The 16,493-nt window shown below is 41.7% G+C and overlaps 1 protein-coding gene across 6 annotated transcripts in view; it reads right to left on the minus strand.

The window, feature by feature from the left end:
• CLOCK (clock circadian regulator) overlaps positions 1 to 16,493 on the minus strand; it is a 141,441-nt gene that overhangs the window by 96,783 nt on the left and 28,165 nt on the right. For 3 of the 6 annotated variants that reach the window (XM_064367271.1, XM_064367242.1, XM_064367269.1), the window contains exon 1: positions 13,140 to 13,210. The exons of 1 other annotated variant lie outside the window; for it this stretch is intronic. The gene's annotated coding sequence lies outside the window, so the exon portion shown is untranslated. Of the gene's footprint in view, positions 1 to 435; positions 459 to 12,839; positions 12,990 to 13,139; positions 13,211 to 16,493 lie in introns of those variants that run through there. 2 more of the 6 variants (XM_064367254.1, XM_064367261.1) reach the window with 2 other exon arrangements.

Here is a 16,493-nt window from a genome sequence, read left to right on the forward strand (position 1 = left end):
TAATTATAGTTTGTAATACACAATGAGTCAAATGGGGCATCAAGGGAACAATACCAAACTTGAAACGAGTGCTTATTCTACTCTCAACTATCACCAAGCCAATCTTCCTCAAAGTCTTCCAAAGAACTAAATGGGAGAGAACATTTTCAAACTCATTCTAAAATGCCAGCATTATCCTGATATCAAAACCAGACAAAAATACCACAAAAAAAGAAAACTACAGCAATAAACCTAATGAATACTGATTTGTTTTAGTCTTAAAAAAAAAATACTAGCAAACCAAATTCAACAGCACACAACCTATGGTATTTTTGTTAAAGCAGCCAAAACTAAGATAACTATTCTATCCCCACATGTTCACAGACTCTAATCCCCTATGCCTTGATTTGGTTTTCTCTACAGTACAAATACCCATCTAGCATATATTTAACTCACTAATTTCTCATCTGGTTTCTTCAGTTAGAACATAAGCTCCTCGAAGGCAGGGCTTTTACATCTCCTTTGTTCCCCAGCAAATAGAACAGTACCTGGCACAGAGCAGATGCTCAATAAGTACTTGCTGAATGAAGTAGATAAAGACCATCATTAAAGGTATACTAACTGCTGAGAAAAATTAAAGGCCTAAGTGAATGGAGAGGTATATTGTGTTCAAGGATCAAAAGACTCAATGTTGCTAAGATACCAATTTTCCCTATAGAGTAAATACAACCCTAAACAAAATCTCAGCAGCCTTTTTTGTATAAAGTGACAATTTTTTTTTTCAGACAGTCTTGCTTTATCATCTAAGCTGAAGTCCAGCGGCAAAATCGATGGCTCACTGTAGCCTCAACTTCCTGGGCTCAAGCAATCTCCCTTCTCAGCCTCCCGAGTAGCTGGAAGCACAAGCACACGCCACCACATCTGGCTACTTTTTTTCTATTTTTTTGGAGAGCCAAAGGCCTCATTATATTGCCACTACACTCCAACCTGAGAAATACAGCAAGACCCCATAACAGTATATAAATTTTTTTTTTCTGTTTCTTGATTGTGATGGTTACAAGAATGTTTAGGCTTGTCAAAACCCAATCTGCATACTTAAACTGGGCAAATTTTAACATACATACATTATACTCCAATAAAAATCAATTTTAAAAAATACACTACATCAAAAACTGAAATCCAACAACAAAATACCTAAAGAACACTATATAAAAGAGCTCATAAATATTAAGCATTCTGCACCTTAAAAATAACAGGGGGCCGGGCGCGGTGGCTCAAGCCTGTAATCCCAGCACTTTGGGAGGCCGAGGCGGGTGGATCACGAGGTCAAGAGATCGAGACCATCCTGGTCAACATGGTGAAACCCCGTCTCTACTAATACGAAAAATTAGCTGGGCATGGTGGCGCGCGCCTGTAATCCCAGCTACTCAGGAGGCTGAGGCAGGAGAATTGCCTGAACCCAGGAGGCAGAGGTTGCAGTGAGCCGAGATCGCGCCATTGCACTCCAGCCTGGGTAACAAGAGCGAAACTCCGTCTCAAAAAAAAAAAAAAAAAAAAAAAAAAAATAACAGGGGCCTGGTACAGTGGCTAGTGCTTGTAATCCTAGCACTTTGGGGGGCCAAAGTGGGAGAATCACTTGAGCCCAGGAGTTCAAAACCATCCTGGGGAACAAAGACAGATTCTATCTCTGCAATAATAGTAACAGGAAATTGTACTTAGGTAAAATGAACTAGATTGAACCAGGCCAAACTAGTTTGAAGCAGGCCAATATTCTTCGTAAGAACAACGTAAAAAGCTAAATGAATTATAAAAATCATATTTTTAAAGGTAGTGGAGAGCTATGGAAGCATAGGAAAGAAGGTCTAAAATTCCAGAGATGGGGAGACTCCTTTTTTTTTTTTTTTTTGAGATGGAGTCTTGCTCTGTCGCCCAGGCTGGAGTGCAATGGCACGATCTCGGCTCACTGCCACCTCTGCCTCAGAGATGGGGAGAATCTTTTCCAGCATCTGTCTTTTCCCTGTGAGTATTTCCTAATTATGGCTTGGGCTAGAGGCTGAAAATTGAGGACTGACCTGTGTAAAATATTGTTGCTGAGGAACACAGAAGCCAGGACAGCTTTTGGTGTTCACATAGGGCTGGTATAACAAAACTAGGAGACTAATGCTCCTAATAAGTTTCACACAGGGACCTCAAGCTTAAGGGTGATATCTCCCCTCAGCATATTTGCTGCATTTTAAAACTGTGCAGGATAAAAGGCTACAAAGTTAACTGAAAAACTTTGAAAAGCAAAGTGAATTTCCCACCTTTGACACTGCTAAAAGGACAAGATCAATAGGGTTTAAAATGAAAGTCTTAGAAGATAACACCTGGAAAAATAAGGATAACAAACTACTAAAATAGCAACCCAGCTTCCACATAATTTAAGATGATGGACTCCTGATATGGGTTGGATGTTTGTCCCCTCCAAATCTCACGTTGAAATGTAAATGTAATTTCCAATGTTGGAAGTGGGGCCCAGTAAGAGGCAACTGGATCATGTGGGCAGATCCCTCATGAATGGTTTAGTACCATCTCCTTGGTGATAAGTGAGTTCAGACAAGATCTGGTTGTTCAAAAGTCTATAAGCAGATGCCAGCACCATGCTTACTGTATACCTTGCAGAACTGTAAGCCAATTAAACCTCTTTTCTTTATAAATTACCCAGTCTCAAGTATTCTTTTATAGTAATGAAAACAGACTAATACAGCTCTCTAGCCTATATGCACAGAAGATGAACCTCCCATTCCCCCACCTCTCTTCCAGCCCAGCAAAATGTACCATTATCTGGTAATGCTTAATTTTTTTTTACTACACAATGAACTGGCATTCAATCAAAAATTATGAAACACAAACAAAACAATCAACAGACTTGACCTAACTGACATTTATAGAACACTCCACCCAACAACAAAACACACATTTTCAACTGCACGTGAAGAATACTTACCATGATAGAATATATTCTAGGCCATAAAATAAATCCAAATAAATTTAAAATTATCTCATTACAATGGAATTAAATTAAAAATAACAATGATCTCTGGAAAATACTTGAATATTTGAAAACTATATAACACACTTATAAATAAATAAACTACAGACGCAATAAGACAACAGAAAAGAAATTATGAAGTATTCTGAATGGAATGAAAATGAAACGATAATATATAAAAAAATTGGAAACAGCCAGGAATGGTGGCTCACATCTGTAATCCCAGCACTCTAGGAGGCCAAGGAAAGAGTATTGCTTGAACTAACTCAGGAGTTTAAGACCAATGTGGGCAACATAGTGACATCCTTATCTCCAGAAAAAATTTTAATAAACTCTGGCCAGGTACAGTGGCTTATACCTGTAATTCTAGCACTTTGGGAGGCTGAGGCAAGTGGACTGTTTGAGCTCAAGTTCAAGACCAGCCTGGGCAACACAGTGAAACCCTGTCTCTATAAAAAATACAATTAGCCAGGCATGGTGTCACATGCCTGTAGTTCTGGAACTTAGGAGGCTGTGGTGAGCCGTGATTGTGCCACTGCACTCAAACCTGGGCAACAGAGTGCGACACAGTCTCAAAAAAATAAAAATAAAAATAAAAAATTAGCCAGGCATGGTGGCACATGCCTGCAATCCCAGCTACTCAGGAGGCTGAGGTGGGAGGATCACTTGAGCCAGACAGGTAAAGGCTGCAGTGAGCCATGATCATACTACTGTACTCTAACCTGAGCAGTAGTGAGACCTTGTCTCAAAAAACAAATAAATAAATTATAAACAATTAAAGGGAAGTTTATAGCATGCTTACATTAGAAAAGAAAAAAGGTCACAAAGCAATGACCTAAGCTTCTATCTTAAGAAACTAGAAAAAGAAAACAAATTAAACCCAAAGTAAGCTGAAGAAAGGAAATAAAGATTAGGGCAGAAACAAGAAAATCTACAGGCAGTCAGTTCAACTAAAAGTTAACTTTTCAAGAACCTCAATAAAATTAATAAACTTCTAGCCAGACTGATCAGGGAAAAGGAGAGCAGAGACAAATTACCACTATTGGGAATGATATTAAATCTCTACAGGTTATACAGATATTAGATTATTACACTTTCTACAGATATTAAAAGAACAGTAATAAAATATTATAAGCAACTTTTTTGCCAATAAATGCAACAAGTTAGATGAAATGGATAAGTTCCTTGGAAAACTTACCAGGCATGTGAAGAGACAGGACAATACAATCATATGATCAATAACCAACAGAAAAACAAACAAGATAAACAGACCAATAGATGATGCCGATATTGGAAAAGACAAGCATTGAAATAACTATAATTAGCATGTTCAAGAGAACTGAGGTCTATTACAGGTCTTTAAAATAAGATCAAAGGAATACTCTAGAACTCAAAATTACAATGTAAAATTAAAAACACAGATTAGTTTGGACAAAAGAGAAGACAGTTTTAGCATACTGGAAGGCAGGTCAATAGAAAATATCCAAACAAAGAAAAAAAATGCAACATGTGGAACACGATAATTAAGTTTAATATACGGATAATTAGGACCCGAAAGGAAAACAGGAGCAGAAGTAATATATGAAAAGGTGATAACAGAACTTTCCAAAACTAAAAGGCATCCAGCTACAGATTCAAATAACTCTATAAACATAAAGCGAAAAAGAAAACCACATCTGAACACAAAAACATAAAGCGACAAAGATAACCACATAATAGTCAAAGTGCTTTAAAAATAAGACAGAGTCTTAAAAGTAGCCAAAGAAACATAAAAGACAATTATCCTCAGCAAGAATATAGCTAATACATTACCTTCAGTAAGACTGGTAGCTGACTTCAACAAAAAGAAAGGAAGCCAGAAAGCACCCAAACATTCTTAACGTGTTGAAAGAAAATAACTACCAACTTAGAACTTTATATCCAGTGAAAACGCACTTCAGGCCAGGCATGGTGGCTCATGCCTGTAATCCTAGCACTTGGGAGGCCAAGGTGGGCAGATCACTTGAGACCATGAGTTTGGAGACTGGCATGGCCAACATGGTGAAATCCCGTCTCTACTAAAAATATTTAAAAATTTAGCTGGGCATGGTAGCACATGCCTGTAATCCCAGCTACTCAAGAGGCTGTTGCACGAGAATCATTTGAACCTGGGAGGCAGAAGTTGCAGTGAGCCGAGATTGCGCCACTGCACTCCAGCCTGGGCAACAGAACAACACTCTGCCTCAAAAAAAACAAAAAAACAAAACACAAACCACTTCAAAAAAAGTGAAACTGCCATGCATGCTGACTCACACCTATAACCCAGCACTTTGGGAGGCCAAAGTGGGAGGATCTCTTAAGCTCAGGAGTTCAAGAACAGCCTGGGCAACATGACAAGCCTCTGTCTTTACAAAAAACTAAAACATTAGCTGGGCAATGTGACATGTGCCTGTGGTTCCAGCTACTGAGGAGATTGAGGTGGAAGGATTGCCTAAGCCCAAAAGGTTGAGGCTACAGTTAGCCATGTTGATACCACTACATTCTAGCCTGAGTGACAGAGTGTGACCTTGTCTCAAAATAAAAAAGAAAAAAAAAAAGGTGAAATTGAGATATTTTCAGAGAAACAAAATTAGAAAAAATCACTGATAGTGGGTAGGCCAGTATCAAAATGCGTAACATAGGGAAGTGACAGTATTATTCTAAAAATTGAAAACAACTTCAGAGTCCAACAGAAGATTGATAAGTAAATTATTACACAGAGATGAGAATGCTACTACCTACTAAAAATAATCACACAGCAGAAAAATACTGACATGAAAATATGTTGATTCACTGGACTTTTTGTTTTTTGTTTTTTTGAGACAGGCTTATTCTGTCACCCAGGCTGGAGTGCAATGGTGCAATCTCAGTTCACTGCAACCTCCGCCACCCGGGTTCAAGTGATTCTCCTGCCTCAGCCTCCCAAGTAGCTGGGATTACAGGTGTCCCTAACTTTGTATTTTTGGTAGAGATGGGGATTCACCATGTTGGTCAGGCTGGTTTCGAATTTTAGACCTCAGCTAATCCACCTGCCTCGGCCACCCAAAATGCTGGGATTACAGGCGTGAGCCACAGCGCCTGGCTGATAATTCACTGTTAAGTGAACAGAACAGCTTGCACTACAGTAAACCACAGTGAACTACATTATGAGCCCATAACATCATATAAGTACATATACTTATATAATGGCTAAACAAAATGCAGGAAGCAGACAGATAATATAGAAGATTAACAACAGCACTCTTGGTGGTAGGATCTCTAATGAAATTTTTTTTTTTTTTTTTTTTTTTTTTTTTTTTTTTTTTTTTTTTTTTTTTGAGACGGAGTCTCGCTCTTGTTACCCAGGCTGGAGTGCAATGGCGCGATCTCGGCTCACCGCAACCTCCGCCTCCTGGGTTCAGGCAATTCTCCTGCCTCAGCCTCCTGAGTAGCTGGGATTACAGGCACGTGCCACCGTGCCCAGCTAATTTTTTTTTGTATTAATAGACACGGGGTTTCACAATGTTGACCAGGATGGTCTCGATCTCTCGACCTCGTGATCCACCCGCCTCGGCCTCCCAAAGTGCTGGGATTACAGGCTTGAGCCACCGCGCCCGGCCATGAAATTTTTTTAAAATTTTTTTTTTTTTTTGAGACTGTCTCAATCTATCACCCAGGCTGGAGTGTAGTGGCGTGATCTTTGCTCACTGTAACCTCTGCCTCCTGGGTTCAATTGATTCTCCTGCCTCAGCCTCCCCAAGTAGCTGGGATTACAGGCACCTACCTCCATGCCTGGCTAATTTCTATATTTTTAGTAGAGACGGGGTTTCATCATGTTGGCCAGACTGGTCTCAAACTCCTGACCTCAAGTTACTTGATCTACCCACCTCAGCCTCCCAAAGTGCTGGGATTACAGGCATGAGCCACTACACCCAGCCTAAAATGTAATCTATGCTTTCTTAGTGTTTCCCCAGTTTTCTACATTAGGGATGTGCTATTTTTATAACTAGGGGCAAGAGGGGAGGGGAGGGGAGAGGAGGGCAAACATTTATTGGTATAACCCCATTTGTGTTTTTAAATTTTTTTTTAATACAAAAACCTGCCAACATGAATCAACCTGAACTTTCATTTTCCACTGTTTGGACCTTGAGAGCTTGTTTGGCGGTTCTAGCAGGGTAACACAGCTACTCTTAGACCCTTGACCAAAGACCATTCCACCTCTATCGGGGTTGGTCGTCCTCTTCAATCGAGCACACAGCCTAGAAAGGGACCCATATGGAGTGGTAAAGGACGCACATGGAGTGGTGAGGGAGGAAGGGGACAGCTGCCAAACCAGCCAGATCAGCCAAATCAACCCTGGTGATCAATGGGGTAACGTCACAGCCAGATCGCCCTCACATCCCATTTTCCACTATTTGGGATTAAAATTAAAAATGCAAATACCTGAATGTGGACTCTTTGAAAAAGAAACTTTTTGACTTAATATTTGTCATTGATGTAAAAACGAAAACGTTTCTGAAAAATGAAAAGTGAATTATATCCAAAACAGCACACTTTGAGACAAAGTAATTCATAAAATTTCATTTTTCGCAAGTGATTTCTTTCTGTAGACTTCTAAGACTTAAAATTAGCAGAATTACAGCTCTGTGAAATATAAATCTAAAGTAATAACTCAAAGTTGAGGCTATGAGAATAAGTTTAAATAATTTAACATTTGCATAATCAAAAAAAAAATGGAGAAAAATAGGAATCTCTTTATCCACCTATTTCACAGAAGTTACACCTAATAGGGTTTTTAACAAACAGTCGTAAAGCAGCGTGTAAATATAAATGCTATTATGTAATTATAGGCAATTAGTAATAATTATATTGCTCTGACACTTGAGTGTTCTATAAATAATTCATACAACTCCATCTAGAATTTTTGATTCAGAAAAGGAGAAAATGCAACAGCCATTGGTGTAACGCCTAAAAGAAACTTAAAAAATATTTCACTTTGTGCATCTGTAAAAAACTATAAGGAAATAAACATTAAAAGGTGGTTTTGCTACAGTGTGGAACTTTGACTTTTCCCCCACAATGTTGTTTTATTAAAATAGTCACAGCAAATAAGCATTTTGACACAGCACTAGAAGTAAAAATGTGGGGAAGAGGTGACAAAATATATGCTTTAAGAATGAGACAGGAGGAAACAATTTTCCTTTAACACTGGCTGACATATCTGATGGTAGACAACAGTTAACTGATAGGTTTTAATGTCCTAATTTTTCTAGCAATCCAGAAATCTAAAGATGAAAGATATTACATTATAATTATCAAATAATGCATCAAATGGTTCTTTCCAGTGGGAAACCTTAAAAACTTTAAAAAAAAAAAACTGTTAAAATAGCTATCAGTCTCACAGATGCCTACTAAAAGAATGTAACAACTCCTTACATTACCAAGAGCTAAGATCTGAGCTGTTTTCTTTCTTAACTAATTAAAAAGTTGACATACATATTCTCCCTCAAAACCCCATGCCTCTCCCACCCTACCCCCCAAAATAAACCAGCCAGAAATAAGATCACCCTTACAAATCTTGTACATAGTTTTCTTCTAAAATCTGTCATTTTCTACCTTGTGTTACAATGTCTATGATCTTCGGCTGGGCATGGTGGCTCATGCCTATAATCCCAGCACTTTGGGAGGCCAAGGCGGGCAATAACCTGACCTCAGGAGTTCAAGACCAGCCTGGCCAACATGGAGAAACACCATTTCTACTAAAACTACAAAAATTAGCTGGGCATGGTGGCAGGCACCTGTAATCCTAGCTACTCTCAGGAGGCTGAGGCAGGAGAATCACTTGAACCAGGGAGGCGGAGGTTGCAGTGAGCTGAGATCATGCCACTGCACTCCAGCCTGGGTGACAGAGCTAGACTCTGTCTCAAATAACAACAAAAATAATAATGTCTATGCTCTTTTAATCATACTAGATTTCCAAACCACTAAAGGCAGGGTCAATTATACTGCATCTTTCTAGGTATCTCCCACAGTATAGTAAATAGTCTTGATCAATAATCTGAACTTTTTGCAAACTCTTATCAGCTAAAAAGAATTAAGGTTTGGCAATACTTTGTAAACTGGTTTAAAACAAACAAACCTCTAACTATTAGAGAAGCAGGGGGGTGGATGGAGGAGAGGGGAGTGCATACTAGTTGTCTGCTGTCAGCTAAGCACAAGCCAGACCAAAGAACCTTTTCTCTCCTTTCCCCTTCGAAAGCTAAATTTTATCCAAGTCAGTATCAGTGTCCCTTAGTTAAGGACAGTCTGCTTAACAGGAGCTGAAGAGGCTGGTGTAATCTGGGAGGAGGCTTTCGTAGTAGTCTGCAAGCAAGTACAAAAGAAAAAAAATTAAAGTTTATCCCATACACTACTGATCAGGTCAAAAGCCAAGAAAACCCTAAAACTTGGACTGTTAAAACAGAGTCCTATAAAATTCATGGAATCCAAGTATTTTTGGGGTTTGGTTTTGTTTAAAACAGGTGTCACTCTGTCACCGAGGCTGGTCTTAGAACTGCTGGGTTCAAGTGATCCTCCCACCTCAGCCTCCCAAATAGCTGGGACTATGGTGTGCTCCACTCCATCTGGCTAATCAAAAAAAAAAAAAAAAAAAAATTGTAGTGAAGAGGTCTCACTCTGTTGCCCAAGCTGGTCCTGAACTCCTGAGATCAAGCCATTTTCCAACCTCGACCTCTCAAAGTTTACGTTGAATTCGATCTATACTAGATAAAACTCACATCAGTATGACCTCCCTGCAAACTCTGCAAATGCATCCATAACAACTGGCCCCCACTAGTGAAAAGATGAGTATGACCTACGACGTATATCAGATGTTAAGCTTTCTGACATGCTCCAAGTAATGTCCCTGACTTCTAGGTAATAGCAGAGCCCATACTAGAGGCAAAATGGTAGAGCAGATGATCATTCAAGACAACTCAGTTTTCAAGACTGAAAGGACATATTTGCCAATACATGGGAAAAGATCTAGAAGATCATACAGTGCTGTTAACAGTGATACCCTTCAGTCAAGGGTATACGAGTAGCTGTGCTCCCCAGAGTCCTCTGGGGAGGAATGTGAGCTAGAAGTGGAAGTATGTAAAGGGGTTGTCACTTATTAGATATACATTGTATTCTTTTAACATTTTACAAGTAACAATTTACTAACTCGGGAGGTGGAGGCTGCAGTGAGCCGAGATCGTTCCACTGAACTTCAGCTTGACGACAGAGCGAGACTCCATCTCAAAAAAAAAAAAAAAAAAAAAAAGAGATTTTGAAATGTAATTCCATTTTTTAAAAAGACTGAATGGACCCACATGGAATTCAAATAAAAAATAGGTGCCATTTTGCAGAAGTCTATTAGAAAAAACAACATATCAAACAGAAATAACACAAGTATCTTATCCTACAAGATAAAAGGGAATACTAGTAATATTACAAAAATGTCCACAGCAACTGAAACCCATTACTCACTATTCACTACTTTGATTATACAGTATTAGTCACCAGAGGGAGTTTTGAGGGTCCCTTTCCAAAATCATATCTCCTCTAACAACTGCCTGTGCAGTCTTAACCTCATTAAAAAGGTTTACAACAATCCAGTCCTAAGAAAATGTTGATTTTGCACCAACAGAACACTGTCTTTCATTTTTTCATGAGAAACAACTACATACACACACACACACACACACATTTTACATTTCACTGGGGTTCATGTTTTATTTCCTCAAAAGAAAAGTTTCCCAGCCTGAAAAGCAAAGTAACCTGGACAATCCAGTCTGCTAGCATTTTAAGGAAATGTTCATATCCTCCAATTGTTTGTCATGAAGCTTCGGGGTTAAGTAAAATTTTATACACCTATGACTCCTGATAAACAGAGAAAAGGGAAACACCAACTACACTCTCAAAGCAGCATAATCCAGCCATGATGCCAAATGTAAACAGTCATTACATATTTTAGAGAGGCAAGATGTAACTAAACATCTTTAAAAGATAAATGTCTAAGATCTTGGCATCTTAAAAATTAAAGTGTAATAGCCATAAAATGTATCCCAAACTTTAGTTGATTTTCCTAAAAAATATTAAAAACAATCATATTGAAAATGACCCAAATCACCATAAATTAGGCAACAAAAATCACATAATTTGGGGGAGGAGGATTTCTGTTTAATCCAATTTATGGGTCCATAATGGACACAAGATTTGAAAACATGAAGACATACACATCGTACATCTCATTTCCCACCATTTCCTTAGACTATTTCTCCCTCTCCCCCACTGTTGTTAGTTTTCTAGATCCTTCTAGAATTTCTTTATATAAAGAACAAACGTAAATTTGTATTACACCTTGCCCTTAAAACATAACACACTATTCACAATGTACTACTACACCTTGCTTTTTTCATTCCTAACAAATTTTTGAGATCTTTCCATGTCAGAACACAGAAAGCTTCCTCATTCTTTTTTCATAACTGATTATGCCTAGCTCTAGCACATTTTCAGTCTGTTTTCTTCAGGCGAACCTTTAAAGGACAGTCTATTCAGGCAACCACTTAACGCTTGAATTAATTTCTTTCCCCCAAGATTTGAAAACAACCAGATTTGAGGTGTTCCAAGGGATAAGTTTCAGAGAAAGCAACTCATTATCTAAATTACATCCTTTTAAGAATGTTTATCTTCAAACAGGTAAAGGGGAATATTGCACAACTTTCTCCTCTAATCACTTAAAGACAAACCAGAATGCAATCTTCACAGCGAAATTACCCTTGATTTGCGGGATCAGGGTTATAGTCAAATCAACGACTGTAAAAGTTTCTTTACTTCTTGTGCTTTTCTTCCAGTGTAAAAATTTTTTATTTTTTAAAGAAAGCTAAAAAGTCTTAAAGTCGTATAGCATGGCATTCTAATTGCATGAAACCACAACCTGATTTGATCTTTCATCTGCCAGGTCAGAGACTGAGGCTTTTATCTTGCAGAATTAGGCTCACCTACCATCAACAAAATGACTTCTACACAGCGACAAACACTTTCAAAGAATATAAACTCTGCGGCGCTGCGTGTAGGAAATTACACTCCAGGGGCCAGAGCGCCAGGGCCAACTCCAGAAAACCTAGCTTCACCGGCGGAAAGAAATCTACAAACTCCAGCGGCAGTGACGGGGAGCGGGAAGCGCGGGTGGAGGGAAGAAGAGAAACCGAGCGCCTTGCCGCCAACCCTCGAACCCGCGCGGTCGCTGGAGTCAGACGCTCGGAGCCGCGCGCTGCCCAGGGACGGAACCCCGGAACCACGACCACTAACGGAACCAGCCCTAGGGCGGCAACGGCTGCCGCTCGGACTGCGGACCGCGGCGCCGAGGGCCGGGCGCCGGGAGGGCGGGGGATCCCCGGAGGAGCTGGCCGCCCCGACGCCCCATTGGGCGCCGCTCCAAACGTGCCCGAGTGGTGACAGGAATAAAGTGGGTCACAAGGCCTAGCGGGTCCCCAGCGAAAGCTTTCTCGGCACCCAGTCCCCGGCATTCCCCGCCTCCCAGCTGCTGAAATGGGCCGCAGCTCTGGGCGCCCTCAAGCAACCCTGCCCCGCCAGGCACCCCAATTCCGCCCCTGCCCCGCAGGTAACCCCAGCTGCCCCAGAGGGCCTCTCAGGCAGGGCAGGCCTCCGCCCCAAGTCCTGGGAAAAGACAAGCTAGAATGAGACGCCAAACTTGGGCTTCAGCTCCCGCCTTCCCCAACGTTGGCCGCCGCCCCCCGGCCCCACACACACACCGCCCCCCGCTCCCTCCCCTTCCCCGCGCCCTCACCTTGTGGCTTGCGGCAGCTCCGGCTTCTTCCCTCCCCCACCCAGGTCTCTCGCTGCGGTGACTCGGAACCACTACCCTGCCTGTGTGCAGGGGGCGGCGCGGCTTCCACCTCCAGCAGCACCTGGGGCTGTGAGTGGCGCCCCCCACCAACCCCCCCCAAAAATTCGCCGCTACTGTGGCCCACTCCTCCTCCCCCTCCCTTCCCTTCCCTTCCTCCACCGGCCGGGAGCGCGCATGCGCCGCCAGGGAAGCCAACCGGCGGACGGCAGGCCCCGGGCCCACCCGGCGGGCGCCACTCACCGGGAGCGCTTGCAGCGGCGGACAGATTTCCTTCGCGCTCTCGTTATCCGGGGTTTCCTTTTTCAAACCGGCAGCCGCAGGCCGAGTCCGTGATTGCGCCCCCTCCCGGCGCATGCGTCGTCAGCGACCCCGCGGGCTCCGACAGCCGGCGGAGGTTCTGCGCTCGCCCCTCCCCTCACTCTCCCTTTCCCCGGCGCGGCTCGGTGCGCATGCGACTTGCCCCGTTAGGCAGCGCGGAGCCGCGCCAGGGGATCCCGGCCGCCCGAAGAGACTCCCGCTCCCTTGGGCTGAAACCGCCAGGCGCCCGGTTCCCTGCCCCGGCGGGGAAGGGCGCCGGTTACTAGAAAGCTGGGGAGGCGGGGCTTGGTTGGGTAGAGGGCGCGGCCGGCCGGCGGAGCGCTAGCCTCAGGTCTTGGAGGCTCTTTGGCTTTCACCCCGTTTGCCGGGGGCGAGAAGGAGGAGAAAGAGCTTCCTGCCGGATGAGGGATCCGGAGGCCAGAAAGGGAACCCGCTCTCCCTTCCCAAGCAAAACACTGCCGACGCCAGGTTACATTTTTCGGGTGTTGGCAGGAGACATTTTCCCCCAGTGGCATCACTCGCGTTTTCTCTCCTGGTGCTGGGAGAGAAGAGTTGCGAAGGCGCCCGGACCGCCTGTGACATCCTCTCCCATCTCCTGAAGGAGCGCGGCTTGGTTTGCTTCTTATTGGTGGGTGGGCTTGGGAGACCGGGCATGCGCCCTGTCTCCGGGTATCCGCCCGGAGGAGGGAAGCGAAAGGAGGTCAGGATGTATTTGCTTATTTGGAGATTTTCCCCTGGCCTTTTATTAAAAACTAAGTGGCAGTATAATGGAAGATGGGGAATGAAGTATGGGAAATAAACCAGGACCCTAATTTGCATGGATTTCCTCATTGGAACAACGTGTGACTACTACTTATCTTGAGGAAATTACTTCCCTTGATGCGTTAAGGTATCCTTGGTCCACAGGAGAAAGCACATTTCAGTGCTTCTACTGGAAAGAAGATCTTTACAGTCTTAATTCCTAGTATTTCCTATGTTTAAATGAATGTCCTTTGGATTTGAAGTAGAAGCCATCTTCTTGTTTCAAAAAATACGCTTTACTGTTTTGGCTATAAAATCCTCCCTTTAAGGTAACATTCACCTCAGTAAACATTTTCAATTCTTGCTGTATGCTCAGGGCAAAAGAACATCAAACTGAAGCACTTATTCAGATCCCTGTTTGCTTCACCTGAGGATTTTTCTGTCAGGAGTGGGAAAACATGATTCATTAATTTACTCCATCATATAGCAGAAGAGATCCCGGTCGACATTTTTGCCTGTTCAGCATTCATTCCCTATTCTGATAATTTCCTTTGAAGAACTATCCTTTATCCACTCTCAGTCCATTTGGTCTGAGCAGGACACAGAGGTAAAGCATATTTGTGTTTTAATCCTCTGTTGTAAACTACAGTTCCTAAGAAGTGTGTTACCTCTTTATCAGTGGGTTTAAATGTGGGAGAATGGAGACCTGGAGCCATCTTTCCACACGTGAATTCTAAGAAGGCAACATGGAAAAAAGCAGATTTGAAGACAGAGGTTTGGCTTAAAGACATGTTTGAGGCCCTGAAACCAATGTGGATTAGATTCCTCTGGAAATTTCAGTTAAACCAGTCAGTAAATTCTTGCATCTGTTTTATTGCTTAAACCAGTGAGAAGTTTTCTTTCACATGGAGTCAAGAGTCCTGGCTGACAAGAGGTAGGTAGCAAGACAGGAGGCAAAGTTAATAATCCTGTAAGGTAGGTTGCAGCCAGACAAGAGAGGGTTTGAATGCTTTCCCTAGGATAGAGGTTTGAATTTTATTTTAAAGACACTGATCTCTCCTTACCTTCCCCATCATCTAGAACATATATCTTAAAAAATTCCTTTGCCCTTTTTAATGATTTCATTGTCCTCTCAGTCACCAAGATCAAACCATGTCCATCTTTGACTCCTCCCTCTCTCACTCTGTTTAATTATTTACCAAGACCTGTTGATAATCCCCCGTTTTTCTGCTCAGTCCTCTCTCACTGCTTGAACATTTCCCATGGTTCAGTTCACAGCTTCTCCTTTCTCCCCACAGTCTCTCCAAGAAAAAAAAAAAAATGTATTGGATATTTCTTTTTTTTCTTTTCTTTTCTTTTTTTTTTCTTTTTTTGAGATAAAGTCTCTTCTGTTGCCAGCTTGAGAAGTCTCATGATCCTAGCACACTGCAACCTCTGCCTCCCAGGTTCAAGAAATTCTTCTGCCTCAGCCTTCCAAGTAGCTGTGATTATAGATGCCTACCACCACACCCAGCTAATTTTTGTATTTTTAGTAGAGACAGGGTTCCACTATGTTGTCCAGGCTCGTCTTGAACTCCTGGCTTGAAGTGATCCACCCATCTCAGCCACCAAAGTGCTGGGATTACAAGCGCAAGCCACTGTGCCTGGCCTGTATTGGATATTTCCAATAGCTTTTCCAACTTCCAGATTTCACATTTCCGTAAAACAAAAATCCTGCTTCGTAGTTTCATAGATCCTAAATCTATATTCCATAGCCTTAAACATAATTTCAGATATTCTGTTCACTCCTTGTGAACCTTGCTGTCATTTAAACTTAGTATTTCCAACTCCTCTGTCAACTGATTTCCCCCAGTTGGTAGGCAATGTAGCATAGTGGTTAAGAGTACAGAATCAGGAACTAAACTGCCTGGATTTAAGTCATAGCTTCACCACTAATATCTGCATGATTTGAGCAAGTTATTTCTCAGTAATTTCCTCATCTGCAAAATGGGGTAATTACAATCCTATCTCATAGCATAATTGAGACTGTGTGTGTGTGTGTGTGTGTGTAATTTTATCTAGTACATAAGAAATTCCATAGAAATATTGTCTATTCTTGTCAATGATATTCCTTTTTGGGTAATTTTCATGTCTCTTGCTCTAATTCTTGCCCTAACTTCTATGTCCCATCAGTCACAAAGTTGTATCTATTCTTTCCAAATAACTCTCTCATCCATTCACTGACATTCCTAGTTTTACTACCATAATTTAAGGTGAATTGGAGAACAGGAAGCTTTAAAATATTCTTAATAGGGACTAAAGGTTAAGTATTTTGTTAAAGCTTGCATAGTTTATTCAGTTACTCATATTCTTCCTAGTCCCTTTAAAACAGAACTACAGAACCCTGCCTCATAGTTGAGGTAGTATTATAGACTTTGTGGTCAAAACTCTTGGCTTAAATTCTGACTAATGCTGAGAGACAGCACATCAAGTAATTCCTCTGAGCTTCAGGTACTTATCTGTAAAGTTACAGGAATAAGCATTTCAGAGAACTGT

The sequence above is a fragment of the Aotus nancymaae genome, unplaced genomic scaffold, assembly GCF_030222135.1.
Source record: "Aotus nancymaae isolate 86718 unplaced genomic scaffold, 86718_ANA_hifiasm-v0.15.2.pri h1tg000006l, whole genome shotgun sequence".
NCBI classification, from domain to species: domain Eukaryota; kingdom Metazoa; phylum Chordata; class Mammalia; order Primates; family Aotidae; genus Aotus; species Aotus nancymaae.